At 39.8% G+C, this 27367-nt stretch overlaps 1 long non-coding RNA gene across 1 annotated transcript in view; it reads left to right on the top strand.

Annotated features, from left to right (window-relative positions):
* Positions 1-27367, top strand: part of LOC122439565 — a 75816-nt gene that overhangs the window by 7527 nt on the left and 40922 nt on the right. Inside the window, exon 2 of the long non-coding RNA XR_006268919.1 lies at positions 14326-14492. This is a non-coding gene — a long non-coding RNA (uncharacterized LOC122439565). The remainder of the gene's footprint in view (positions 1-14325; positions 14493-27367) is intronic.

Here is a 27367-nt window from a genome sequence, read left to right as displayed (position 1 = left end):
AGTCCTGGAAAAACTGAGTGGGGATGCACACCCCAGTGTCAATAGGTCCTGATTTTCTTACACCTAGGGTTTTTATCGTTTATAATTCTGGTTGCTGAAGGTGGTGGGGTTTGGGACCTGTGGATTAAATCTTTTCCTGTCTTGTACTTTCTGAGATTTTGTATAAGAACAAAAACAACAACAAGAACAACAAAACAGACCCCAAAGCATTCTGACATGAGGCTATGGCATTCACCTTATTGAGGCAGTGTATCATTTTATAGCTTTTAATTTCCTATGTAAGGGGTACGTTATTTGTAGCAAATGAACCTTCAAATTCCAGATACCTCAGGACATGTACTGACTCAGACTTTGAGGGATTTTAATTTTTTGCTTTATTTATTTATTTTTTTAAGGATAGGAGTGAGAGGAAACTCAGGGGCACCTAAGAAGGCAAAGGGCAGGAATGATTGATGGCCATAGAAAGTCCTGACAAATTTGTAGTCAATATTGTTTGTCTAGAACAGCTTGTAAGACAAAAGAAGTGTCAGCAGCCGCCTGAAGTCTCATTCTTCAGGACCCGGCCTCTGAGTTAAAATAGGGGGCTTGAGTGAAATGCCTGTCGTGGTTAATTGGAAAAATCACTCCAGATGAGTGAGGGAGGCTGACAGTTATGCATTACAGGGAGAATTTAGTGTGTCTTACAAGGTTGATACAGACACCAAAAGTGACTGGCTTTAGTTTTTTCCTAATTAGGAAGGCCACAGAAGGGTAAGACCCAAGAAAAGAAGCAATGTATTATTGCAGATTCATACATGCTTGTAAAAGACTTCTAGCCCCATTCGCTTCATTGTCACCCCCAATCTTTGCCCCAGTTCCTTCCGATTTTAGATTTTTGTTCTGTTCTAATGACTCCATGGAACAGGGACCAAGGACAATTTCAGTGAGCATGTGATGGAGGAGGGGAAATGATAGACTCTTAGTCTTTCTGCTCCCTCTCACACTCTCTGAATGTGAGTGTTTTTGCCTGGCTCTGTGGAACTGGTCGGAAACATTTCTAGCCATTGCTCAAGTGCGCAACATGCGAAACTCACTTTGTCGTTTTGTAACTTGTCTATCTGTCAACATTTCTCACCCTCAAATGATGTGGCTTCTGAGAGCTGTGGTTTCTCACCCAGATGAAGTCTGAGAGCTTATGGTTCTGTTAGGACTGGAGAGTTTGGTGGAGAACGGAGCCTGGTTCTCTGAGCTCCCAGGAGCCTGCTGTCTCAGGGCCATCACCATGAGCATTTGGATGTATGGGTACAAAGCGGTCATGGGCCTCTTCAGTTTAGTTTCATCTTTTCATTTCATGTCCTGGCATTGTTCTTTGTAGTGCCATAGATTTTTGAGAAGTGGAGGACAGCTTTTTGGCTTGAGGCTTCTGAGTCTGTTTGGCCTCCAAGCTTTAGCTACCAAGCTTATAAATTAGCTCTTCATTTATGCTGTCCCATGGTTATGTGTAAAGGCTAGTGGCATTTTATGAAAAGGATGTGGCCCTGAAGACTTTGCGTAATTTAAAACTTGCATAATTTAGGCAATAGCCTCAACTCAGTTTTACAATTCATAGGGCCTGCCAGCTTTGAAATTATGTGATCCTTGAAAAGAACTTAAATTTGGGGGATTTGTGTATTCAGCCGTTCAGTCATGTCCAACTCTTTGCAACCCCATGGACAGCAGCACGCCAGGCTTCCTTGTCCTTCACTATCTCCCAGAGTTTGCTCAAATTCATGTCTGTTGAGTTGGTGATGCTATCTAACCATCTTATCCTCTGCCCTCCTCTTCTCCTTTGGTTCAGTCTTTCCCAGCATCAGGGTCTTTTTACTTCAAATTTTGTACATGAAAAGATTTTATTAATCTTAAAATATTATACTAGTTCAAATTTGCTTGAAATGTAACCATTCTAGGGTATTCTTTAAGGATTTATGTCTAGTAACTTACTCTCCTTTCTGAGGACAAGTATCCAAACTCTTGCTTATCTAGAAATACAGATCTAAACCTTTTATAAGAAAGAAGATAGACTAACAAGACTTGGAAAGAATTTTGAAATCATCATTGGAACTGTTATTACTATTTTTATATATGGCAACTTGGAAATGCCTCAAAAACAAATCAATTTAATTGAATTCAATAAAGACTTATTCAATACCTACTAAAGGTCAGACAGTGTAGCAAACCTGGGGCTGCCATAAGGATCAGGAGTTAAAATGAAGTCAGTGAATTAAAACTAAATCTTTTAAGAATTTTAAACTAAAACCAGTCCATGCATGGCCCTGAATATTGCTTACTTTTTCTTACTGTCTACATTTCTATCTTATTCTTCTATGAAGATGAACGTAACATTGCCAATTGATATGAGGAGAAATATAAAAGTATTTAGGACATTTTGGAGAATGCCTAGAGAGGTAATGGAATGTCTATAAATTATTTTGCTTGAGTTTTATGCATAAAACTGAATTTTCAGTATGGGAACTCCATGCCATTTCCTAGTTGTGTGTCCTTGGCCAAGTCACTTAACCTCTCTGTGCCTTCATATTCTCTTCATTAAAATGAAGAAATAAAAGCACTATCACAAGTGGTTTTTATGAAGATTGATGAGATCATATTTGTAAAACTCTGAGAACATGCCTGATATATTCTAAGTGATAGATTACTTTTTGTAATTAGTGTCTTTTAAAAATGTTTTCATTCAATTTCTAAAATTTGGGCTCTATGGAATGCTTTCACAATGGAATCTTTGTCTATGATCTAGAAATCTTTCAGCACCAGTTCAGCTTTCATTGTCCAGAATGACAGCACTAGAAGGTCTAGAAAGTAAAACTTATGTGCACTGACTATAGAACTCAATCCAGGTATCAAACTGTTTTGGCAAGATTTATTTCTCTGGTGAGAGTGTGATTCAGAAAACATTCCAATCCCAGTTAATATAATTTTAAAGTTTAATTGTAGTTTGGAAGTGTAGGATTAAGTGGATTTATACTTTTATTGATGCTGAACTCCATGATGACAGTGATGGTCCAGAAAGTGTATTTTTGCGAAGCACTTTTAGAAGTGAAGAAAACGTAGCTAAAATGTCAATTCTTTGTTCAAATCTGTTCAAAATTTGGTATCTTGGAGGAATTTTCCATTTTCTGAAAAAAATCCCATTGAGCCTGTTGGCACATATAAATATGGATTCACTAAATGTGGGTTTGCTTAAACATAAGATATGCCCAACTAACCTCATTTCCTTTTTTGATAGACTGGGGAGACTGGTAGGGAGGGGAAATGCCACAGACAAAATGTGTCTGGATTTCAGGAAGACCTTTGATAGAGTCTCTTATGATGTCCTTGTGGGAACGATGAAGATATATGAACTGGGTGATAGTTAAACTAAAAGAACCCATGGCCAGTGGACAGTGATATGCAGGGGGCATTTGGGAGGGAGGCTGCAGGGCTCTATTTGTGGACACCACCTTTTGATCATCTTGACATGAGATTTGGCTGATATTAATAGAGAAGAAACATTAAGAAATGAGAATAAGGAAGAATATAAAGTTTAAAGTAAAAACTTCTTCATTTTGGTTAAACATGTACTGTGCACTTATGGGCTGGAGGTGGTCTTACTTTCTTGATGAGAAAGGCTGAGAATGCTTGCTGACTGTGGGCTCTGTCTGAATAGCAATTGGATGTGGGCCGCTGTGAGAACTAAGGTCATCTTCTGCTGCTTTTTAGTTAAAAATATGATCTTGACAAAGGAAGTAATAGTAACGCTACACTTAGAGTGTTGTTCTGCACTGGCCGTTACATTTATATTTTGTGGGGAGAGGTGATAGCAAGCTGGAGTGAACCCTAATAGTGAAAAGCCTAGAAACTAATTATACTTGAAAAAGTTGAAGGCCTTGGGGATGGCAAGGTTGGAGCAAAGAAGGCTGGGAGATGGGACTGATGACCTGATACTTGGTTTGAAATATTTAAAGGCATGTCAAGCACAACAGGGCTTAGCTTCCTATGTAGTTCTGAAAGGCAGAATAGGACCAAAGGGTACAAAACATGGGGCAGCTGGATTTCTTTAAGCAATAAGAGCTGTCAGATAATAGAGGGATTTGCTCATTATTGGATAAATTTAAGGAGAGGGGGCAGGATAGCTGTTTCAGAGAGTTGTGAAGGCCATATGTCAGAATGGCAAAAAAGCGTGGCCTTGGGGCTTGATGAATTTGTTGATGTCTGAGTTCTAGTTTCACTAGTGGCTGTGTGAACCTGGATAATCACAGTTTCTTTCTCCTATGGTTGTTTTGAGGACTTAAATTAATCCCTATGAAGTGCTTAGCACATTACCTGGCACCTAGCAAATACCTGACACGTGACAGCTATTACTATTACTGGTCCTGGTATGAGGGAATGTTGAAATAGATGGTCTCCTTTCCAAATCTAACATTTTATATTTTGGATCTATATAAGGTTTAAAGGGTCTTAGTCCTAGAAAACCGTTCATTGCATTGTAGTCTCCCTTTACCCATTGCTTCACTGGAATGTTCCTTCCAACTAATTCAGGGGTATATCCTGGAACATAAGCATCAGTGTTCTTTTTCTCAAATATGTATCACTAAAAATGAAGTGGCAGTGACCTTGAGAAGATGAGTTCCAATCTGAAGGCCTAGGGGTATGCTTTTGTTAATTTTCTTGGGAAATGGTGGTCACATTATACAGTAAATTGGAGAAGGATATGCCTAAATTAAAATTATGTTAGAGAATTTCATGCCTACCAATTTGTTGTTGTTTCTATGCCTTGTATTAATATAATATGACTTCAGCAAGTATTGAAATAATTGTGTAATTAAAAAGAATTATAGTCATTGTTAGAGAACAGAAGACAAATGCCACAGAGGGATAACCATGTATTATGTATTTACCATACTTCTCAGTTGGATCCTTCCATAGTTTGCTGACAGAACACCCACACTACATTTGTTGGAGGGGAAAACCATTTCCAGGAGTCCAGCTTCTCTTTGTCCTTTTCCTCTGCAGCCACCTCATCTCTAAATTGCCTGAACACGCAGCAGAAAGTCACCAGAGGGCATTCTCAGACCATCTATTATCAAGGGACTCCAGTTGAGAAGTACCAGGCAATTCTCACTTAGGTCTCCTTTCAGATGAAGAGGCAGTTTCAAATTCTCACTTGGAGTCTGAAGGCTGCCTTGCTAAGTAAACCAGCACTCCACCCTGGGGTATCAGCAGGGATATTTTACTTTCACTTCCTGCACTGATCCTAACCAAGGCTGTCTTCAAAATCTGGACAGTCTGCGTGGGCTAGCAGAGACATGACAAATTTGGTTCCAGCTTTGATTGAATTTTTGACCTTCAGCAAATGACTTTTATGCCTCAGTTCTTAATTTTCTCATCTGTGAAACAGAAGACTAGAACGCATGCTTGAAGATCACTCTGAATTCTAACAGTCAACAACTAAATTCCTTCCTTTCTCCTCCCATCCTCCTTTCCTTCCTGATTAAAGGAGAAACTGGGATTTGTTGACTGTGTGTTTGGGGCAAGTCTATTACGAGCTTGTAGTCCTGAAGAGATAGTTTCTAAAGGACTGGCAAAACACACTGGACATTCTGAAGTTGGAGGCTGGCATCCAAGTTCTGCATGTAGACCCCCCTCCCCATCCCTTTGTTCAGGATTCCCAGACTGGGGCATGCACGTCTTCAAGGATGAAATGGCAAAGGGACCATTACAGTCCAGGACCTTGGAGTATTGATTCTACTTAAGAACTCTGGGGAAAAGGAGGACGTGTTTTATGTTAAACACATATATTACGAAATATAGAGTAAACTCTTACATGTATTTTTATTGTGAAATAGAAAATTTCAAAAGTGTGGGGTTTGTAGTTGAATGCGTTGGGTTATACGTCTGGACTTCCTGGAATTAAATTATTTCTTCATTTCATTAGAAGTTTTTTCAGAGGGAGAGTTTGGGAAAGCTTAACCCTTGGAGCATGTTATGAAAGTAACTTAGGTTAGCTTTCCTAGAAGCAGGTAGGCATTCTGCTACATGTAATATACTAAGATCATGGTCTTTAAAGAAAAAAGCCTGCTGATAAAGTGAGGGAAACTGGATAGGAAATAAGAAAGAGCTGAACAATGATGTGGTTTGAAGGAACATAATCTGATTTATGGAGGTGAGGAATAAATCACATCACTGAATTCACTGCCCTTGAGGCAAGGGGGCTGAGATTTTGTATCTCCATATTACTTAGTTATTGTCTGCAGGCTATCCTTGCATGAGGTCTGAGAGGTGACTCTCTTCATCGGGAGTGGGAAGGACAGTTGGGGGCCATTCTTCAGAGATAGGAACAGCTATGTGCAGCTTTCTCAGCCAGTGGTGTGTTGGAGTCCATATAGCTCGTAAAAGCTGGCTGTGTGCCTTGCTTCCCAACTCCCCATTCAGTCACATCATCTTGGGAGTTTGGATTCAGCCATGATGAGAGCATTTGCATCATGAAAACCAACAGAAGCTACAAATCAAGAGCTCTTACACTCCCATCAAGAGCCAGTTGTTAAACATCTACTGGCACACCCCTGGCCAACACTCTCAACAACAAAGAGATGGTACCCTGGCTGGGGAAGGGCATTTAGGTTACATAGTGACGTGAAGTTGCTCAGTCGTGTCCGACTCTTTGTGACCCCATGGACTGTAGCCTAGGCTCCTCTGTCCATGGAATTTTCCAGGCAAGAGTACTGGAGTGGGTTGCCATTTCCTTCTCCAGGGGATCTTCCCCACCCAGGGATCGAACCCAGGTCTCCCTCACTGCAGGCAGACGCTTTACCATCTGAACCACCAGGGAAGTCCTGCCCACAAATGATTTCCCCTACTGATCTGTCAGTTAGCTAGAAATTCTTTTAGGGTTTGCTTTTCCTAGCCTCTTTTAAAATGTATATGGTATTGGGGGTGGGGGTGGGGCACAGAACTAATAATTCACAAAAGGCTGGTCAAAATAGCTGATTATGTCTTTTAGGTGCAAGAGAAGGTTAAAGTAGAGGGGAGGAATGAGCATGTAAACTGAATTATGTGCAGTGAAGGACAAGGAAGGACTCTGCTGTAATGCTTAGGGACAGAATTTAGAATAACTATGGTACTACAGTATTTTCTGGGAGATATTTTTCAGGGCAGAGCTTATTTAAAATACTGCACTTTCCTGAGAAGATGGAGGGTGAAACTTATTATTATGGAAAATTTATTAGGAAAAATTTCAAGTATACAAAAGTAGACGAAATAGTGTAATAAACTCTCATATAATCAGATTCAACAATTATTAACTTATGGCCAATCTTGTTTAATCTATACCCCCATTCACTTTCCCCTGGGAGTATGGGATGTTTTGAAGACAGTTAATTGAATAGATGTTGAATGTGGTCTAGAAAAAAACCAGATTCGCTAGGGACAGGGGAAGGTTTTGGACAGAACGAAGGCCTGGCAGCTATGACCACTTTTCCTAACATATTAGAATTTGGTAGGAATCATTAGAAGACACATGAAATGCATTACATGGGACTTGTATTCTGATTAATCTCAAGATTTTTTGTCTTCAGTTCTTCCTAAAATGAAGACCTGGTAATGGAGAAAAAAGAGAAAACTTACAGGGTTTCTATTAAAGGAGTTTAACACTCTTTGCTCTCTAAATATTTCTTACCCTTGGGCTTTTTCTTTCTGTTCAGATACATAGGAACAAAATATTAGGATGATTCTGAGGACAAATTCTAAATTATTTTTCCAACCTAAGAGCAAGGCTTGTTACCACCAGAGTAAGAATCTTGACTCTTATTTGACAGGCAAACAAATTTCCATAAAAACAGAAACAGATTGGGCCTTCTTATAAGCTTTACTAAACTTACAGGAATGGGTTATAGCCTCTTTTCTTTTTTTCCTTTCATTGTCTTTGGGGATTTGGGATAAGAGATGGCCTCTGACCCTTTTCTAAAAATACCAGGTTTCCTTCTCTCTGCTTTCTGACCATTCTACTTTCATTCTCACTGGTTGTAATTCTGAAGATTATGCAGATTTGAGCCCTTGACCAGTTGGAGTTGAAAGAATAAGTAAGGGGACCCCAGGAAGAGCATGTTTGGAAAATTAATAATTAATTCAGTATGCATGAATGAGTTAGGAAAGACTCATTTCAATCATTACATATTTATCACTAGCATCTTTTACCAAGGTTAGTTGGAAGTAGACAAATGACTTGAAAAATGAGACCTTTGGGAGCTTCAGAAAGCCAGTGCTGAGGAAGAAGTAGATATAATAAAAGCAGAGAAATGGCTCTGTCTAGGTTACTGTCTTGCTATTTTTAATAAATTGGTTGCAGTTACTTTATTGGAGCTGCACATGATGAAGCCTGGTCCTTTGTGCTAGCAGAGAATAAGAAAGAAGCTACTCTGATGCTGTAGACAAGTGTGTGAGCTGTTTATCGACAGAAGTTTTTCACTTGCTGGTTGCTTGGAAGAGATTGTTGACAGGTTGTAAGCCTGGGCCTGTATGGATCAAAGGCAGAAAATAAAAGAAAACATTCTTTCCTGTAGGATGGTTACAGCTGATGATTGAAAAAGGATGTGCAAGTATCAATTCCTACCACTCTCTCTCCTGGCTAGTAAATCTTGAAGATATATTTGTTAAATTAAAAATTGACAATATACTGGCTGAATTTCTATTGAGGTTTTCCCACAACTGTTGGGAATCAGACTTAATTCCTTTGGTGGATTTCTTGGTATTTTTCTTGGAACCTACTTTTTTTCATTGTTTTCTTTTTACTGAAATGTCATAATGTCAAAGTAAAAACAATTTGCAGTCAAGGTGCAAATTGGGTTTGATATCCCATCAAACCAAAAAAAGTTTTCTAGAACATGTACAGGTATATATGTATAGTAAGAGGAGTTGAATTTCATTTTTTAGTAGACTCTACTTATTTTACAGCAGTTTTAGATTCACAGAAAAATTGAATGGTAAAAGATTTCCTGTATAGCCCCTACCTGCTTATACACACAACTTCCTCAACTATGAACATTTTGTATCACAGTGATACATTTGTAACAATTGATGAACTTATATTGATACATTAGTATCAGTGATGTGATGATACATCATTACCACTCAAACTTCATAGTTTACATGAGGATTGATTTTTTCAGTTCAGTTCAGTTGCTCAGTTGTGTCTGACTCTTTGCGACCCCATGGACTGCAGCACTCCAGGCCTCCCTGTCCATCACCAACTCCCGGAATCCACCCAAATCCATGTCCATTGAGTCGGTGATGCCATCTCATCCTCTGTCATCTCCTCCTCCTGCCTTCAATCTTTCCCAACATCAGGGTCTTTTCAAGTGAGTCAGCTCTTCGCATCAGGTGGCCAAAGTATTGGAGTTTCAGCTTCAACATCAGTCCTTCCAATGACGAGTGTACTTTTCAGGAGTTTTGACAAATGTATAATGACATATGTTCACTACTGTAGTATTATTCAGGGCAGTTTCAGGATTAAAAAAACAAACCACAACCTAAATTCTTACATAACTTTTGTTCTTTTTGGCTGCTCCAACCTGTCCCCAGAACAAGCATTATTCATGGTGATAGCATGTTACAGTATGCATAGCAGTACATGTTACAAAAAGTACAATTAGACCAAAGTTTTTGTCAGGGCATATGCTTAGTGAATAAGAGGGTGAGAATCTTGAACTGTAAAGTGGTTATCCCAAACAATAATTCCCTGACAGAATGAAGATGTGGATGTATATCTAGTCAGCCCAAGAAGAAGACTTCTTAAATTCAACATCATTGTGGGGCATTGATTCTGGTAGAGGCCAACAGACAACAGGTCTTCAAAAACTCTTTTACAAGAATATCCTTTGAGTTTCTTTTGAACTTCTGTTATCCAAGTTCTTTCAAAACGCAGAAAACACACTCACCTGATTCATACTAGTTTATCTTTATAGTAGAATAAGCATCAGGACCTTTAATTATCTCACATGGTCCGAAGGCAACCTAAGTGACCAAGTGCTAAGCCCTCTTGACAATACATACATGGTAATTACTTTAGACACCTTAAAATTCTAAATGTGTAGTGAATTTATGCCCTAAAGGCTAAGTTAAAGAAATTTAGAGTCCTTCTAACACACTTCATTTGTTGTGACAGGGATAAAAGGATATAGAGGATTAAGATTAAATGAAGGATTTAAAAAATCTAGATTAGGAAAGTAATGGGACTTAAAAGTATAGGGGAGGAAAAATAATTTCCTCCCCTGACCTTCATTGTTCTTTGCTAAAAGCCCCTGTAAAAGAGACAGACTCACAGGAGGGGATTCACAGGGCTTCCCAGGTGGTACTAGTAGTAAAGAACATACCTGCCAATTCGGGGGATGTAAGAAACATGGGTTTGATCTCTGGGTTGGGAAGATTCCCTGGAGAGAGCATGGCAACCCACTCCAGTATTCTTGCCTGGAGAAACCCATGGACAGAGGAGCCTGGCAGGCTACAGCCCATGGGGTTGCAAAGAGTCGGACATAACAGAAGCAACTTAGCATGCACACATAGATATTGAATCATTATGTGGTACGTCTGAAACTAATACAATCTATTAGTCTTTTGTATCTAATAAAAACAAAACAGTGGTTGCCCTCTTCTGTAGGTAAGTGTCTCAGGTGAAAAAGTGATCTCTAGTGATAGTTCTCTTCCTGGGATAAGTTTCCTCTCTAATGTAAATTTTCCTTAGGAAAGGGTGACGTCTGCTGTTTACAGAGCATCTCTGTGTCTTCAGCTCAAAATAATCCTTATGCTAAAGGGGAATATTTAGGGGTGTCATGTTCTACTACTCTTGTGGTTAAAGAGAAAATGTGAACCACTACCAAATGTACATATCAGTTCTTGTCCTTGGACATGTGTATTAGTCCTCATCACTGAAAGGGCAGAGTGGCAGCAAGATGAAGGAAGAGTTTGGCTCTGTGGCTCACAAAGCTAGGCAGAAGCAGATCTACCTCCTCCCTGGGGTTGCTGAGAGGATTAAAGGAGATAATACTGTGTGAGAAAAGTACTTCCTGAGCTACAAAGCTCTAGTTTAACATAAGAATTGGCACTTATTCCCAAAGATCTTGTGACAAAACTAACATGAATGAAGCAAAATGACATATAACCAAATTCTAAACTGGTTTATATAGAGATGGTAATTACTATAGGAGACCTGACATGAGAAAAATCCAAATATTTTGAAGTGCTTAGTCAGTGCTCCATGGAAGAGAGCAGACTTGAGCTTGCTTTTTAGCTGCAGGTGATATACCCATTTGAATGCAGAGTTCCAAAGAATAGCCAGAAGAGATAAGAAAGCCTTCCTCAGTGATCAATGCAAAGAAATAGAGGAAAATAATAGAATGGGAAAGACTAGAGACCTCTTCAAGAAAATTAAAGATACTAAGGGAACATTTTATGCAAAGATGGGCACAATAAGGGAGAGAAATGGTCTGGACCTAACAGAAGCAGAAGATAGTAAGAAGAGGTGGCAAGAATACACAGAAGAACTACACAAAAAAGATCTTCATGACCCAGATAACCGGAATGGTGTGATCACTCAACCTAGAGCCAGACATCCTGGAATGAAAAGTCAAGTGGGCCTTGGGAAGCATCACTACAAGCAAAGCTAGTGGAGGTGATGGAATTCCAGTTTAGCTACTTCAAATCCTAAAAGATGAGGCTGTTAAAGTGCTGCACTCAAAATGTCAGCAAATTTGGAAAACTCAGCTGTGGCCCCAGGACTGGAAAATGTCAGTTTTCATTCTGATCCAAAAGAAAGGCAATGCCAAAGAATATTCAAACTACCGCACAATTGTACTCATCTCACATGCTAGCAAAGTAATGCTCAAAATTCTCCAAGCCAGGCTTCAACAGTACGTGAACCATGAACTTCTAGTTGTTCAAACTGGATTTAGAAAAGGCAGAGAAACCAGAAATCAAATTGCCAGCAACCATTGGATCATGGAAAAAGCAGGAGAGTTCCAGAAAACCATCTACTTCTGCTTCATTGACTATGCCAAAGCCTTTGACTATGTGGATCACAACAAACTATGGAAAATTCTGAAAGAGATGGGAATACCAGACCACCTGACCTGCCTCTTGAGAAATGTGTATGCAGGTCAGGAAGCAACAGTTAGAACTAGACATGGAACAACAGACTGGTTCCAAATCGGGAAAGGAGTACGTCAAGGCTGTATGTTGTCACTCTGCTTATTTAACTTATATGCAGTGTACATCATGCGAAGTGCCAGGTTGGATGAAGCACAAGCTGGAATCAAGATTGCCAGGAGAAATATCAATAATCTCAGATATGCAGATGACACCACCCTTATGGCAGAAATTGAAAAACTAAAGAGCCTCTTGATGAAAGTGAAGAGTGAAAAAGTTGGCTTAAAATCCAGCATTCAGAAAACTAAGATCATGGCATCTGGTCCCATCACTTCATGGTAAATAGATGGGGAAACAGTGGAAACAGTGACAGACTTTATTTTGCGGGGCTCCAAAATCACTGCAGATGGTGACTGCAGCCATGAAATTAAAAGATGTTGGCTCCTTGGAAGAAAAGCTATGACAAACCTAGACAACATATTAAAAAGCAGAGACAGTACTTTGCAAACAAAGGTACATCTAGTCAAAGCTATAGTTTTTCCAGTAGTCATGTATGGATGTGAGAGTTGGACTATAATGAAAGCTGAGCACCGAAGAATTGTTCCTTTTGAACTGTGGTGTTGAAGAAGACTCTTGAGAGTTCCTTGGACTTTAAGGAGATCAAAGCAGTCAATCCTAAAATAAATCAGTCCTGAATATTCATTGGAAAGACTGATGTTGAAGCTGAAGCTCCAATACTTTGGTCACCTGATGTGAAGTAGTAACTCATTGGAAAAGACCCTGATGCTGGGAAAGATTGAAGGCAGGAAGAGAAGGGGACAAGAGGATGAGATGGTTGGATGGCATCACCGACTCTATGGACATGAATTTGAGTGAGCACCGGGAGTTGGTGATGGACAGGGAAGACTGGTGTGCAGTCCATGGGGTCTCAAAGAGTCGGACGCGACTGAACTGAACTGAACTGAACTGAAATACACCATGAGAATTGTGGGTTTAGGAATGTTGACTGAGAAAGATGCACAGTGTGAGACTTGCAAGTTAGGTTTTATTTGGGGGCAAAATGATGTCTGTAGCCTGGGAGACAGCACCTCAGATAGCTCTGTGAAACTATTCCAAAAAGGTAGTGGAGGAAGGTCAATATATGTGATTTTGGTGAAGGGGAAGTTCATGCAATCAAGCGCTTATTTCACAAAAGTTTTTCTGTTAGTCAAGAGGGCCTGATGTCATCATGAAAGGATTTAGTGCTTTTCTCGATATGAGGAAATGCAAGGATTGGGATCATGAAATCAGTTCCTGAAAATATCTAACAAAAGACCTGTTCCGCCAGTTTTCCTGGAGTACAAAGTGCCTTATTCTCCACCCTGAACTCCCTTCAGGGCGTGTCAAAGGTCAACAGCTGCAGCAGCACAGAGTTCAATCCCTGCAGAGGCAGATGGCAAATGCCCTTGTTGTTGTTCAGACACTGGCAAATGCCCTTGGCACGTGCCAGTTTGTGGTTGACAGGGAGAAGCGTTCCAGTCGGGAGGACTTCAGATAATGTAGGTTGGAATGGGGAAGGTGTGTGCAGAGATCTGGGAAGAAATCTAGAACAGACAGTATCTATTCATTCATCCAATAATCACTTATGGAGCTCCATTCATTGCCAAAGACTTATTAATAAACCAAGATCTCTGGCCTCAGGGACTGAAATCTGGAGTACTGTGTTGAAAAGTGTTGGACAGTTGTGATGGAGGTGGGGCTGGAAAAATACGGGAAAACTAGTCAGTGATGAAAAGTGAACTTGAACTATGTCATTATGATCAAAGAGCGTGAGAAGAAAGTTCAGAGGGAGTGTTGCCAAGATCTTGGCTCTCTGTGCACCAGTGCCAAAGAAATATGGAGACAGAGTGATGGAGAAGAAGGAAAAGAAAAGAGTGGCTTTATTCCTTTGCCAGGCAAAGGGGGAACATAGTAGATTAGTGCCTCAAGAACTGTGCCCTCCTCCCTGGCAAGTAGGGAGTGGTTATGTAGTCAGACAGGGATATGGCATAAGGATCAAGGCAGCAACAGTCTTGTATTCTTCTTTCTTCTGCAAAGTTTCTGAAGAGTGGGGTTGCTGACAAGATTAGAGTGTGTGCAGTGTCTTAGGTGGTCTCCTAAGCTTGATGAGCCTCTCTGGTCTCTTTAATCTTGCCTCAGGTGGTTCATTGGCTGCTCCTCCCTTGATTGGCAACGGTTGTGCCCTTTGGAACTCAGAGAAGGTCATGGAACCTGGAGTCTTGCCTAAAAGAGATGGGGGACAGGAAGGCCTTCATGCCCAGGAACCCCACAGGGCCCTGCTCAGCATCAGTAGTAAAAACACGAAGGTAAGAATGAAGATTAGTTTCTAGGCTGAATCTCACTCCCTACCAGCAGTGGGTCCTTGAATTTGTTCCCTAACTTCTTCCACACTCAGTTTCTTAAGTGCAGGTGGGGATCATAGACAGTGTGGGCAGTCAGGTGTCTTTACCTGATATGATTGATAAGGTGAGGGGTAAGTGTCAAGGAGAAAGCAATTGGAATTGGAGGGTCAAGAGAGTATAAACAAGTATAGAGGACTGAGGAAACAGAAGTGTGAGGAAAGCAGGGATAAATCAGTAAAAGCCATAAGAAGATGATTCCAAAAAGAATAGGGGAGCACATTCAAATGAAAAGTAATAGGAGACAAAGCCAGGGGAGACAACGGCTCTCCAAGTAGTGGGTGGCACCTGCGTGGCAGGGAAGAGTTAAGTCTGGAGCTTGAAAGCCTGCTCAGCTACCTGATCATTTCAAGGCTTAGAGCAAGTCACAGCCTCATTAGATTGGTGGAAAGATTCATGGCTGGCAGCAAGAAAAACCCAACTCATAGTAGGCACTCAGCAAATATTTAAACATGTTATCTGTTTTGTTTTGTTTTTTTTTTACCGTAAATACAGGTGCTTGTGAGGGTGAAACTAAATAGCATATACAGGTTGAACATAAGAGACAATTAACAAAGTGGAGCAAATAGGAGACAGGGTGGTGTAGCTGTTAGGCTAGAAGTCTGGGATTTCAACATACCTTGGCAAAGAGTTATTTATTTCTTCATTCTCCAAGGCAGTGATATTTACTGATTAGGTAAACCTAATGAGCATCTACTAGATTTTCCTGCCAGTAGCTCACTGGCGTTGCCCACCTACTGTTTCTCCTCTGAGGTCACTGCATTAAGGACTGATTTTGATATGACACCTTATTAGGTGTTCCAAACCTCCAGGATGCCGTATGCGGGAAGCCATTCAGCAGGAACACTGACACTGGTACTCCCCGAATACACGAGGTCTGCGTGGGAGAGATGCTCCTGACCAAAGAAGATCCTGCATTCAGCAGTCCTTTAAAGGAGAGGTCTTTGTGGCCACAAGCCTGGCCCTTGGTCCAAGTAGCTGATCCTGCGGTGGCACTTTGGGTTAAGGCATGAGAATCATGAAGAGGTGTGGGTTTGAGGGATGGTAGATCATAAGGCGCTCTGGCCACAGCAATGGTGTGGTAACATACGTCTGTGACTGAGCCAGAGGGCTGACAAAGGGAGCGATATCCGAGCACTTGATCCTGGAGGGAACTGGAGGTTTATAGACGCAGCTGTTTGTGGACTCTGAGAAGCAGGCTGGGTTTTCTAAATCTGCATTTTAATTAGATTATTTCAGCTGAAACTGGAAGTCAGATACTGAATAAATATCTCCAAACTTAGTTGAAGTAACATGAGAACCTATTCAACCTAGCTGTCTGAAAGGCTTGGACTCAAAATTTTTATTTTATTAACAATTTTATTCTCTGCTATTTGCCAAGCTTTGGTTCAGGCATTTTGCTGAGTTGAAAACTGTGGAAATTTGTTGTAATTGGAGGGGAAAGAATCGCATGTGGTTTCTTCCAAACCTTTTTCCAATTTTTTTTTTTTCTGTTGTTGTTGTCCTGAATTCCATGGGAAAATTACCCAGAAGGGTTATTTTCTCTTTTAATGATGCAACAATGCTTGGTTTGCTCTGCCTGTTTTTATTTTCTAGCTACATTATAATTACGTTTTCCCACACAACTCATTTTTTTTCTTCCAAATTAGTAGATATAAAATTCTGATGGCTCTTTAGGGAGCTAATCTTCAGATATTCTCTCCTTGGGGTGTCCTTTGTGTGGGAATAGATGATGCTGGACCTCCAGGCCCCAGTCTCCATGCTTAGTGGTGATTCATCACCTCAAGCATTTTAATTAGCAGTTGCAGGTGAATCACTAATTGGTCTCACATTTGCATACATAAGCCAGAGATTTGTAGGTTTACAGTTATAAATCTTAGTCATTTGGGCAGGGCATAAATGTTAGAATTCATTCCTCATCCCTTACAATTGCCTCATCAGCTCTGTACAAAGCGCTGTCTTATATTGGTAATTTTAAGTGGGTGAAAAATGACTTGCTGTATTAATATGTTAGAAAAATATGGTGTTTTAAAGAAGAAAGGAGTTTAAAAAAAGAAAGCACTTACACAAGGCTTCTTGAGAAAGCTGCAGAGGGATGTGGTGCTTGGAAAATGGCGCTTGGCTTAATTTCATTATGGCTTTGAGTACTTTGGTGGCATTAGCTTGGTAAACATTAGCAAAGAGAAGCCTTGCAAGGAGTTTATGTTTTTTTGAGACAGATCAGTTTAAGAAACAACAGTGAAGGCTTCTTCACCTTGGGCCCATATTGACTTCAACCTGTAGGAACCTGAGAGAAATTCAGGTTTACTCACATTTTATCTGGTCAAAAGTCAGTCTTTTCTTAGAACTCATCTTGAGTGCAATCAGTGAGGATGCTGTGGTCCTTCAGGTGCCTACTTGATTCATCAAGATTTATGATCCTCTCTCTGTCTGGAGGCAGAGATGTTCAGCTTCTGGTCATTTCTAAGAACATACCAATTTATAATTCAGTTAAAGATATAATTACCAACACACTATATCCCATACTAAATGTTGAGGGTTAGACTGTTCATGGGACAAAGTCAACATTAATACCCAGTCCTTGGTCTGCCACACAGCAGGATGGAAGTACAAAGGCAATTGGGATGACAAATGTATCAGCTTAATTAATAAAGAATGGTCTCTAAATTATGTATTTAGTTTCATACAAGAAATAGTATCAATATTTCTTCTTTTATAGTATATTTCTGTATTTCTGTATAAAAAGCAGAGACATTACTTTGCCAACAAAGGTATGTATAGTCAAAGCTATGATTTTTCCAGTAGTCCTGTATGCATGTGAGAGTTGGACTATGAAGAAAGCTGAGCACTGAAGAATTGATGCTTTTGAACTGTGGTGTTGGAGAAAACTCTTGAGAGTCCCTTGGACTGCAAGGAGATCCAATCGGTTCATCCTAAAAGAAATCAGTCCTGAATATTCATTGGAAGGACTGATGCTAAAGCTAAAACTCCAATACTTTGGCCACCTAATGCAAAGAACTGACTCATTTGAAAAAGACCCTGATGCTGGGAAAGATTGAAGGCGGGAGGAGAAGGGGACGACAGAGGATGAGATGGTTGGATGGCATCACCAGCTCAATGGACATGAGTTTGAGTAAACTCCAGGAGTTGGTGATAGACAGGGAGGCCTGGTGTGCTGCAGTTCATGGGGTCACAAAGAGACACGACTGAGCGACTGAACTGAACTGAACTGAACTGATAGTCCTCCAGTTAAACATTGGGTGATATTGGCTCTGATTCTTTCTTTGCTGACTGGAAGACTTACTGATGGCCATGTTGGTTTTACATCTTAGAGGCTGCACTCTTTGATGGTATATGATGTCATTTTCCCAATTATTACCTTAGCAATACCTTTTCTTTCTCTCAGTTGAATTAATCTTGTATTACTTATTCAAATCTCTCTATCCTATTCCTTGCTAAAGAGGCAGAGTACTTACTTCCAGGGAAAACTGAAGCAAAGGAGAAAAGTCATATTATGTATTAGCTTTTGCTGCAATATGCTGTGTAACAAACAATACCAAAGCTCAGTGTCTTACAAAAACCAAAATGGTAATTTCTCACTCATAGGCTTGTGGTCAGCTCTGGTGATTTTGTTCCAGGCTCTGAGTTAAGTTCCTTTCTGTGCCATGTACCTCTCATGTCAGAACTATTTGGGCTTTCAGTTCTCGTGGGAGAAGGCCAGCAGAAGTGAACCCAAGAAACTGAGTCAAACCAAACAAGTGCATTTAAAGCTTCTACTTTTTTTGGCATGTTGGTTACATTATGTCTGCTCTCTTTCCGATAGGCAAGTCATTTGGCTAAGGCCAAGGTGAATGGGATTGGAAGGAAGTCTGCTTTTCCCACAGAGGAAGAGTCCAAAAAGAGAAAGTGTATCAACAATGCAACTTAACCATTCATGGCTGAGTTCCCATAGAGAATTTTGGAAAATTTGATTCTTAGTCTCAGAGTAGTCCTAGGTCCTAGAGAATTGAGAAAGAGAAGAAATAAAATTTATTGTTACACATTATGAATAGAGTCTTCCAGAAATGCAAGTAAATTATTTAAATTACCTTTAAAATTACTTTTAGTATTTAGGCTTTATTTTCTTGAATATAGTATTACGTATTACTCCAATCTTGGACCACATAGGTCACTTGGATTTTATGGGTTATACACATATTGAATAAAATTTGGTGGAGGCCTGTGGAGGGTTTGAAGTGAACTAGCACCATCACTGACTTGTTTGTGAATATTCTCACTCATCTTCTGGTCCTATGTTATATACTGCTGTGTCTATTCAGTCCTTGGAGATGGGAATATGATTTTTACTGGCATATCAATTTGTGTTTCTCTTTGGAGTTAGGCACAGCAAGATTATTGGCAACATTCTGATTTCTTGCAAGCTTTATCTGTCAGTCAAGAAGTATACCTCTCTATAGGCATATTGGATATATGTGTTATAGTTTCTCAACTACTTTTTTAATATGAGGTGTTTAGTAGTTTACTCCGAAAGATGTTGGACTTCCCTGGTGGCTCAGATGGTAAAGCATCTGCCTACAATGTGGGAGACCGGGTTCAATTCCCAGGTCAGGAAGACCTCCTGGAGAAGGAATGGCAACCCACTCCAGTATTCTTGCCTCGAAAATCCCATGGATGGAGGAGCCTGGTAGGCTCCATGGAGTAGCAATGAGTTGGACATGATGAATAACTTCACTTCACTTCCCAAAGATGGTAGTCACATTGAATCAAAAAATTTCAAATTTTATTTAATTCCAAATATCCCAAAAATTTAAATAGTACTTGACTGTAAAATTTTCTATTTGGAAGTTACTTTTGTACTGCAGAAGAACTGATTAATATTGCCAAAACATTGACTTCTGTGACACTAAATAAATAGGGGCTGACTCTGAGTTGGGCTAGTTATGAACGTAAACGAATTACTCTGTTGTCACCATTGGGGGTTGGGAGAGAAAATATCTCTTTCCCTCTGTGCAAATTATTTTTATAACAATGGTGATACTTTGGATGTGATATATATTTCCCATGAAGAAATAGAATTTCTTGATAAGCAGACTTGTTTTCTCCATCAAATACCTTCTTCAAATTAAAAACTATTAAATTCAAATTATTGAGGAAAAAGGTTGAAAGAATTTTGGTGCATTAGTTTGGTGTAGTAGTCAAACTGGTCGGGTTTGGACTCAGAAACATGTGAGTTCTTCTCCATGATCTACTTTGATATATTGTACATTCTTGGTAAATTGACTTCATTTCCATGAGCTTCAGTTTCTTCTTCTGAAGAATGTGGATAATAATAGTAAGTATCTGACAGAGTTATTGTGTGAACTCAGTGAGGTTATGATCACAAATTAATCAGTACAATGCCTAGCTCATATTAAGTGCTCAATAAACATTAGCTACTAATATTGTTCAGTTCAGTTCAGCTGCTTAGTCGTGTCCAACTCTATGCAACCCCATAGACTGCAGCATGCCAGGCCTCCCTGTCCATCACCAACTCCCAGAGTTTACTCAAACTCATGTCCATCGAGTCAGTGATGCCAGCTGACCAACTCACCCTCTGTCATCACCTTCTCCTCCTGCCTTCCATCTTGCCCAGCATCAGGGTCTTTTCAGTTGAGTCAGTTCTATCCATCAGGTGGCCAAAGTACTGGAGTTTCAGCTTTAGCATCAGTCCTTCCAATGAATAGTCAGGACTGATTTCCTTCAGGATGGACTTGTTGGATCTCCTTGCAGTCCAAGGGACTCTCAAGAGTCTTCTCCAACACCACAGTTCAAAATCATCAATTCTTTGGCACTCAGCTTTCTTCATAGTCCAACTCTCACATCCATACAGGACTACTGGAAAAACCATAACTCTGACTAGATGGACCTTTGCCAGCAAAGTAATATCTCTGTTTTTTAATATGCTATCTAGGTTGGTCATAACTTTCCTTCCAAGGAGTAAGTGTCTTTTAATTTCATGGCTACAGTCATGATCTGCAGTCATTTTGGAGCCCAAAAAATAAAGTCTCTCACTCTTTCCACTGTTTCCCCATCTATTTGCCATGAAGTGATGGGACCAGATGCTATGATCTTAGTTTTCTGAATGCTGAGCTTTAAGCCAACTTTTTCACTCTCCTCTTTCACTTTCATCAAGAAGCTCTTTAGTTCCTCTTCACTTTCGCCGTAAGGGTGGTGTCATCTGCATATCTGAGGTTATTGATATTTCTCCCAGCAATCTTATTTCCAGCTTGTGCTTCACCCAGCCCAACATTCTCATGATGTTCTCTGCATATAAGTTAAATAAGCAGGGTGACAATATACAGCTTTGACGTACTCCTTTCCCAATTTGGAACCAGTCTGTTGTTCTATGTCCAGTTCTAACTGTTGCTTCCTGACCTTCATACACATTTCTCAAGAGGCATGTCAGGTGGTCTGGTATTCCATCTCTTTCAGAATTTTCCGCAGTTTGTGGTGATCCACACAGTCAAAGGCTTTCGCATAGTCAATAAAGCAGAAATAGATGCTTTTCTGCAATTCTCTTGCTTTTTCGATGATCCAGCGGATGTTGGCAATTTGATCTCTAGTTCCTCTGCCTTTTCTAAATCTAGCTTGAACATCTGAAATTTCATGGTTCATGTATTGTTGAAGCCTGGCTTGGAGAACTTTGACCATTACTTGACTAGTGTGTGAGATGAGTGCAGTTTTGCGGTAGTTTGAGCATTCTTTGGCATTGCCTTTCTTTGGGATTGGAATGAAAACTGACCTAACTAATATTGTTAGGAATAGTTTTATTAGTGCCGTGGGTAATAAATGGACATGTGAAACTGAAAGACTGACATTTGAATCATTTAGAGGTGAACTTTCTTTGAACTTCCTTTTATTTTGAAAGAAAAAGATTAAGGTTTTTAAAAAATCTGATGATCTATAACATATAACTTAAGTGGTAAAAAAGAAATGACCATTGTAAGCTATTAACTGAACATCATGTAATTTTTTTCTTTTGGTTTTGTGAATTTTTAACAAGTATATTTTGTATCTTTGTTGAAGTTATCTGGAAACCCTATCTCATATTTTTGAAACTTATGGAAATAAATTGCAAAAGCTCTGGGTTTCTTCTTGATATCCTAGGAATTCACTCTTCTCCTATTCTACTTTCACCCATACTGTTTAGACCAATAGTTTTCAATCTTGGATGTATTTCAAAATCACCTTGGAGAAAATATTTACAAGTCATATTTCTGATGGGGGTTAATATTCCAAAATATAAGAAAATTATAGAATTCAATTATAATAAAACCAAGTGTTTTGATTAAAAAATGGGCAGAAAATCTGAATAGACATTCTCCTCAAAGACATAAAGATGGCCAACATCTTTAATTATCATGTGAAAAGATTAGGCATGTGAAAAAGATGCTCGACATCATTATCAGAGAAATACAAATTAAAACCACAGTGATATATCACCCACACTGTAAGAATGGCTATCATCAATAAGAACACAAATAACAAATGTTACTGAGGATGTGGAAAAAAGGGAACCCTTCTACACTGTTGATGGGAATGTCAGTTGGCACAGTTACTGTGGAAAACAGTAGGGAAGTTTCTCAAAAAAGTAGAAATAGAGTTTTTATATGACCCAGCAATTACACTTTTGGATATATATCGGAGAAAAACAAAAACACTAATTCAAAAGATACATGGATCCTGATGTTCATAGCAGCATTATTTGCAATTGTCAAGATATAGAAGCAATGGAAGTATCCATCAACAGATGCATAAACAAGACGTGTTTGCTCTTACATATATATACATATATATATGTATATATATGGATCTTATATATAACAGATCATATATATGTATATATATGAAGGAATACTACTCAGCCCTTAAAATAGAATGAAATTTCGTCATTTGCAACTACATGAATGGATTTGGAGGGTATTACGGTAAGCAGAGTTCCAAAGAATAGCAAGGAGAGATAAGAAAGCCTTCCTCAGTGATCAATGCAAAGAAATAGAGGAAAACAACACAATGGGAAAGACTCGGATCTCTTCAAGAAAATTAGAGATACCAAGGAAACATTTCATGAAAAGATGGGTTTGATAAAGGACAGAAATGGTATGGACCTAACAGAAGCAGAAGATATTAAGAAGAGGTGGCAAGAATACACAGAACTGTACAAAAGAGATCTTCATGACCCAGATAATCACGATAGTGTGATCACTCACCTAGAGTCAGATATCCTGGAATGTGAAGTCAAGTGGGCCTTAGAAAGCATCACTACGAACGAAGCTAGTGGATATGTTGGAATTCCAGGTGAGCTATTTCAAATCCTGAAAGATGATGCTGTAAAAGTGTTGCACTCAATCTGCCAGCAAATTTGGAAAACTCAGCAGTGGCCACAGGACTGGAAAAGGTCAGTGTTCATTCCAATCCCTAAGAAAGGCAATCCCAAAGAATGCTCAAACTACCACACAATTGCACTCATCTCACGCTAGTAAAGTAATGCTCAAAATTCTCCAAGCCAGGCTTCAGCAATACGTGAACTGTGACATTCCAGATGTTCAAGCTTGTTTTAGAAAAGGCAGAGGAACCAGAGATCAAATTGCCAACATCTGCTGGATCATCGAAAAAACAAGAGAGTTCCAGAAAAACATCTATTTCTGCTTTATTGACTATGCCAAAGCCATTGACTGTGTGGATCACAATAAACTGTGGAAAATTCTGAAAGAAATGGGAATACCAGACCACCTGACCCACCTCTTGAGAAACCTGTATGCAGGTCAGGAAGCAACAGTTAGAACTAGACATGGAACAACAGACTGGTTCCAAATCGGGAAAGGAGTACATCAAGGCTATATAATGTCACCCTGCTTATTTAACTTTTATGCAGAGTACATCATGAGAAACGCTGGGCTGGAAGAAGCACAAGCTGGAATCAAGATTGCTGGAAGAAATATCAATAACCTCAGATATGCAGATGACACTACTCTTATGGCAGAAAGTGAAGAGGAACTAAAGAGCTTCTTGATGAAAGTGAAAGAGGAGAGTGAAAAAGTTGGCTTAAAGCTCAACATTCGGAAAACTAATATCATGTCCTCTGGTCCCATCACTTCATGGCAAATAGATGGGGAAACAGTGGCTGACTTTATTTTTGGGGGCTCCAAAATCACTGCAGATGGTGATTGCATCAATGAAATTGAAAGACACTTACTCCTTGGAAGGAAAGTTATGACCAACCCAGACAGCATATTAAAAAGCCGAGACATTACTTTGTCAACAAAGGTCCGTCTGGTCAAGGCTATGGTTTTTCCAGTGGTCATGTATGGATGTGAGAGTTGGACTGTGAAAAAAGCTGAGCGCTGAAGAATTGATGCTTTTGAACTGTGGTATTGGAGAAGACTCTTCAGAGTTGCTTGGACTGCAAGGAGATCCAACCAGTCCATCCTGAAGGAGATCAGTCCTGGGTGTTCATTGGAAGTACTAATGCTGAAGCTGAAACTCCAATACTTTGGCCACCTCATGAGAAGAGTTGACTCATTGAAAAAGACCCTGTTGCTGGGAGGGATGGGGGCAGGAGGAGAAGGGGACGACAGAGGATGAGATGGCTGGATGACATCACCGACTCAATGGACATGAGCTTGAGTAAACTCCGGGAGTTGGTGATGGACAGGGAGGCCTGGCGTGCTGTGATTCATGGGGTTGCAAAGAGTTGGACACAACTGAGTGACTGAACTCAACTGATGGTAAGTGAAACAAGTCAGACAGAAAGATAATTCCTGTATGATATCACTTTTATCTGGATTTCAAAAAATGCAATAAACAAGTGAATATAACAAAAAAAGAAACAGGCTTACAGATACAGAGAACAAACTGTAGGTTACCAGTGGGGAGAAAGAAGGGGGAAGGGAAAGGGCACAAAAGGTATAGGGGCTTAATAGGTATAAACTACTATGTATAAAATAAACAAGCTACAAGGATATATTGTACAACACAGGGAATATAGACAATATTTTATTCTAACCATAAAGGAATATAACCTTTAAAAGTTGTGAATTACTATGTTGTACACCTGAAACTTACATAATATTTTAGATCAACTATACTTCAATTAAAAATATATATAAAGAACTCATATAACTCAAGAGTGAAAAAAAAAACAGTTCAATTAGCAAATGGGCAGGAGATCTGATTAGACATTTTCCCAAAGAAGGCTGACAGATACATATCATGCTCAACATCTCTAATCTTTACGGAAAATGCAAATTAAAAACCACAATGAGATATCACCTCAGAGCCATCAGAATTACTATTATCAAAAAGACAACAATACCAGGCATTGGAGAGGATGTAAAGACAGGGGAACACCCATTCACTGTTGGGAATGCAAATAGGAGCAGCCACTATGGAAAATGGTGTGTAGATTCCTCCAAAAATTAAACATGGAACTACCATATGATCCAGCAATTCCTCTCCTGGGTATTTACCTGAAGAAAATGGAGACACTAACTTGAAAAAAAGTATATATGCACCCCTATGTTCGTTACAGCACTATTTACAGTAGCCAAAACATGGAAACAATGTAAATGCCCACTGATGAATGACTGGGTAAAGAAGATGTTGGGTATATGTACAATGGAATATTAATATTATTCAGTCATAAGAAGAAAAGGGCCACAGGACTGGAAAAGGTCAGTTATCATTCCAATCCCAAAGAAAGGCAATGCCAAAGAATGCTCAAACTACCGCACAACTGCACTCATCTCACACGATAGTAAAGTAATACTTAAAATTCTCCAAGCCAGGCTTCAACAGTACGTGAACTGTGAAATTCCAAATGTTCAAGCTAGATTTAGAAAAGGCAGAGGAACCAGAGATCAAATTGCCAACATCCGCTGGATCATCGAAAAAGTAAGAGAGTTCCAGAAAACCATCTACTTCCGCTTTATTGACTATGCCAAAGCCTTTGACTGTGTGGATCACCACAAACTGCGGAAAATTCTGAAAGAGATGGGAATACCAGACCACCTTACCGGCCTCCTGAGAAATGTATATGAAGGTCAGGAAGCAACAGTTAGAACTGGACATAGAACAACAGACTGGTTCCAAATTGGGAAAGGAGTACGTCAAAGCTGTATATTGTCACCCTGCTTATTTAACTTATATGCAGAGTACATCATGTGAAATGCCAGGCTGGATGAATAACAAGCTGGAATCAAGACTGCTGGGAGAAATATCAATAACCTCAGATATGCAGATGACACCACCCTTATGGCAGAAAGTGAAGAACTAAAGAACCTCTTGATGAAAGTGAAAGAGGAGAGTGAAAAAGTTGGCTTAAAGCTCAGCATTCAGAAAACTAAGATCATGGCATCCAGTCCCATCACTTCATGGCAAATAGATGGGGAAACAGTGGAGAGAGTGAGAGACTTTATTTTGGGGGGCTCCAAAATCACTATAGATTGTGACTGTAGCCATGAAATTAAAATACGCTTGCTCCTTGGAAGAGAAGCTATGACAAACCTAGACAGCATATTAAAAAGCAGAGACATTACTTTGTCAACAAAGGTCCATCTAGTCAAAGCTATGGTTTTTCCAGTAGTCATGTATGGATGTGAGAGCTGGACTATAAAGAAAGCTGAGTGCAGAAGAATTGATGGTTTTGAACTGTGGTATTGGAGAAGACTCTTGAGAGTTCCTTGGACTGCTAGGAGATCCAACCAGTCCATCCTGAAGGATATCAGTCCTGAATATTCATTGGAAGGACTGATGCTGAAGTTGAAACTCCAATACTTTGGCCACTTAATGCAAAGAACTGACTCAATGGACAAGACCCTGATGCTGGGAAAGATTGAAGGCGGCAGGAGGAGGGGATGACAGAGGATGAGATGGTTGGATGGCATCACTGACTTAATGGACATGAGTTTGAGTAAGCTCCGGAAATTGCTGAAGGACAGGGAGGCCTGGTGTGCTGCAGTCCGTGGGATCGCAGAGAGTCGGACACAACTGAAAGACTGAACTAAGTCATAAGAAAGAATGGAATCCTGCCATTTGTAACAATGTGGAAGCTTTTCAAACAATGTGTGAAGTCTGAGGGCCTTGCTCTAAGAATAAATCAGACGGAAAGAAAGATGCTGTATGATTTCACTTATACATGGAATACTAACAAAAAGACTAAGTATATAGTTACAGAGAATATATTGGTGCTTGCTAGAGGTGAGAGGTGTGAAATAGGTGAAGGGAGTCCAGTTAAAAAATAAATCAATCAATCAGGGGGATGTAATGTACAGCATTGCAATAACAGTTAACAATATTGTATAGTATATTGAAAGTTGCTGAAAGTAAATTTTAAAGTTCTCATTACAAGGGAAAAAACAACAATAACAGCAACATAAATGTCAGAAAAAGTATGACCAGGTGTTGTCTAATTGCACTCATCTATAGTACATAGTTGAGAAGGCAATGGCACCCCACTCTAGTCCTCTTGCCTGGAAAACCCCATGGACGGAGGAGCCTGGTAGGCTGCAGTCCATGGGGTCGCTAAGAGTTGGACACGAGTGAGCGACTTCACTTTCACTTTTCACTTTCATGCATTGGAGAAGGAAATGGCAACCCACTCCAGTGTTCTTGCCTGGAGAATCCCAGGGATGGGGGAGCCTGGTGGGCTGCCATCTATGGGGTCACACAGAGTCGGACACAACTGACGTGACTTAGCAGCAGCATAGTACATAGACACCACCTGCCTGGTGGTTCAGTTGTTA

The sequence above is a fragment of the Cervus canadensis genome, chromosome 4 (genome assembly GCF_019320065.1).
Source record: "Cervus canadensis isolate Bull #8, Minnesota chromosome 4, ASM1932006v1, whole genome shotgun sequence".
NCBI classification, from domain to species: Eukaryota; Metazoa; Chordata; class Mammalia; order Artiodactyla; family Cervidae; genus Cervus; species Cervus canadensis.
The sequence above is the reverse complement of the archived record's forward strand: the minus strand, read 5'-3'. Positions and strand labels throughout refer to the sequence as shown.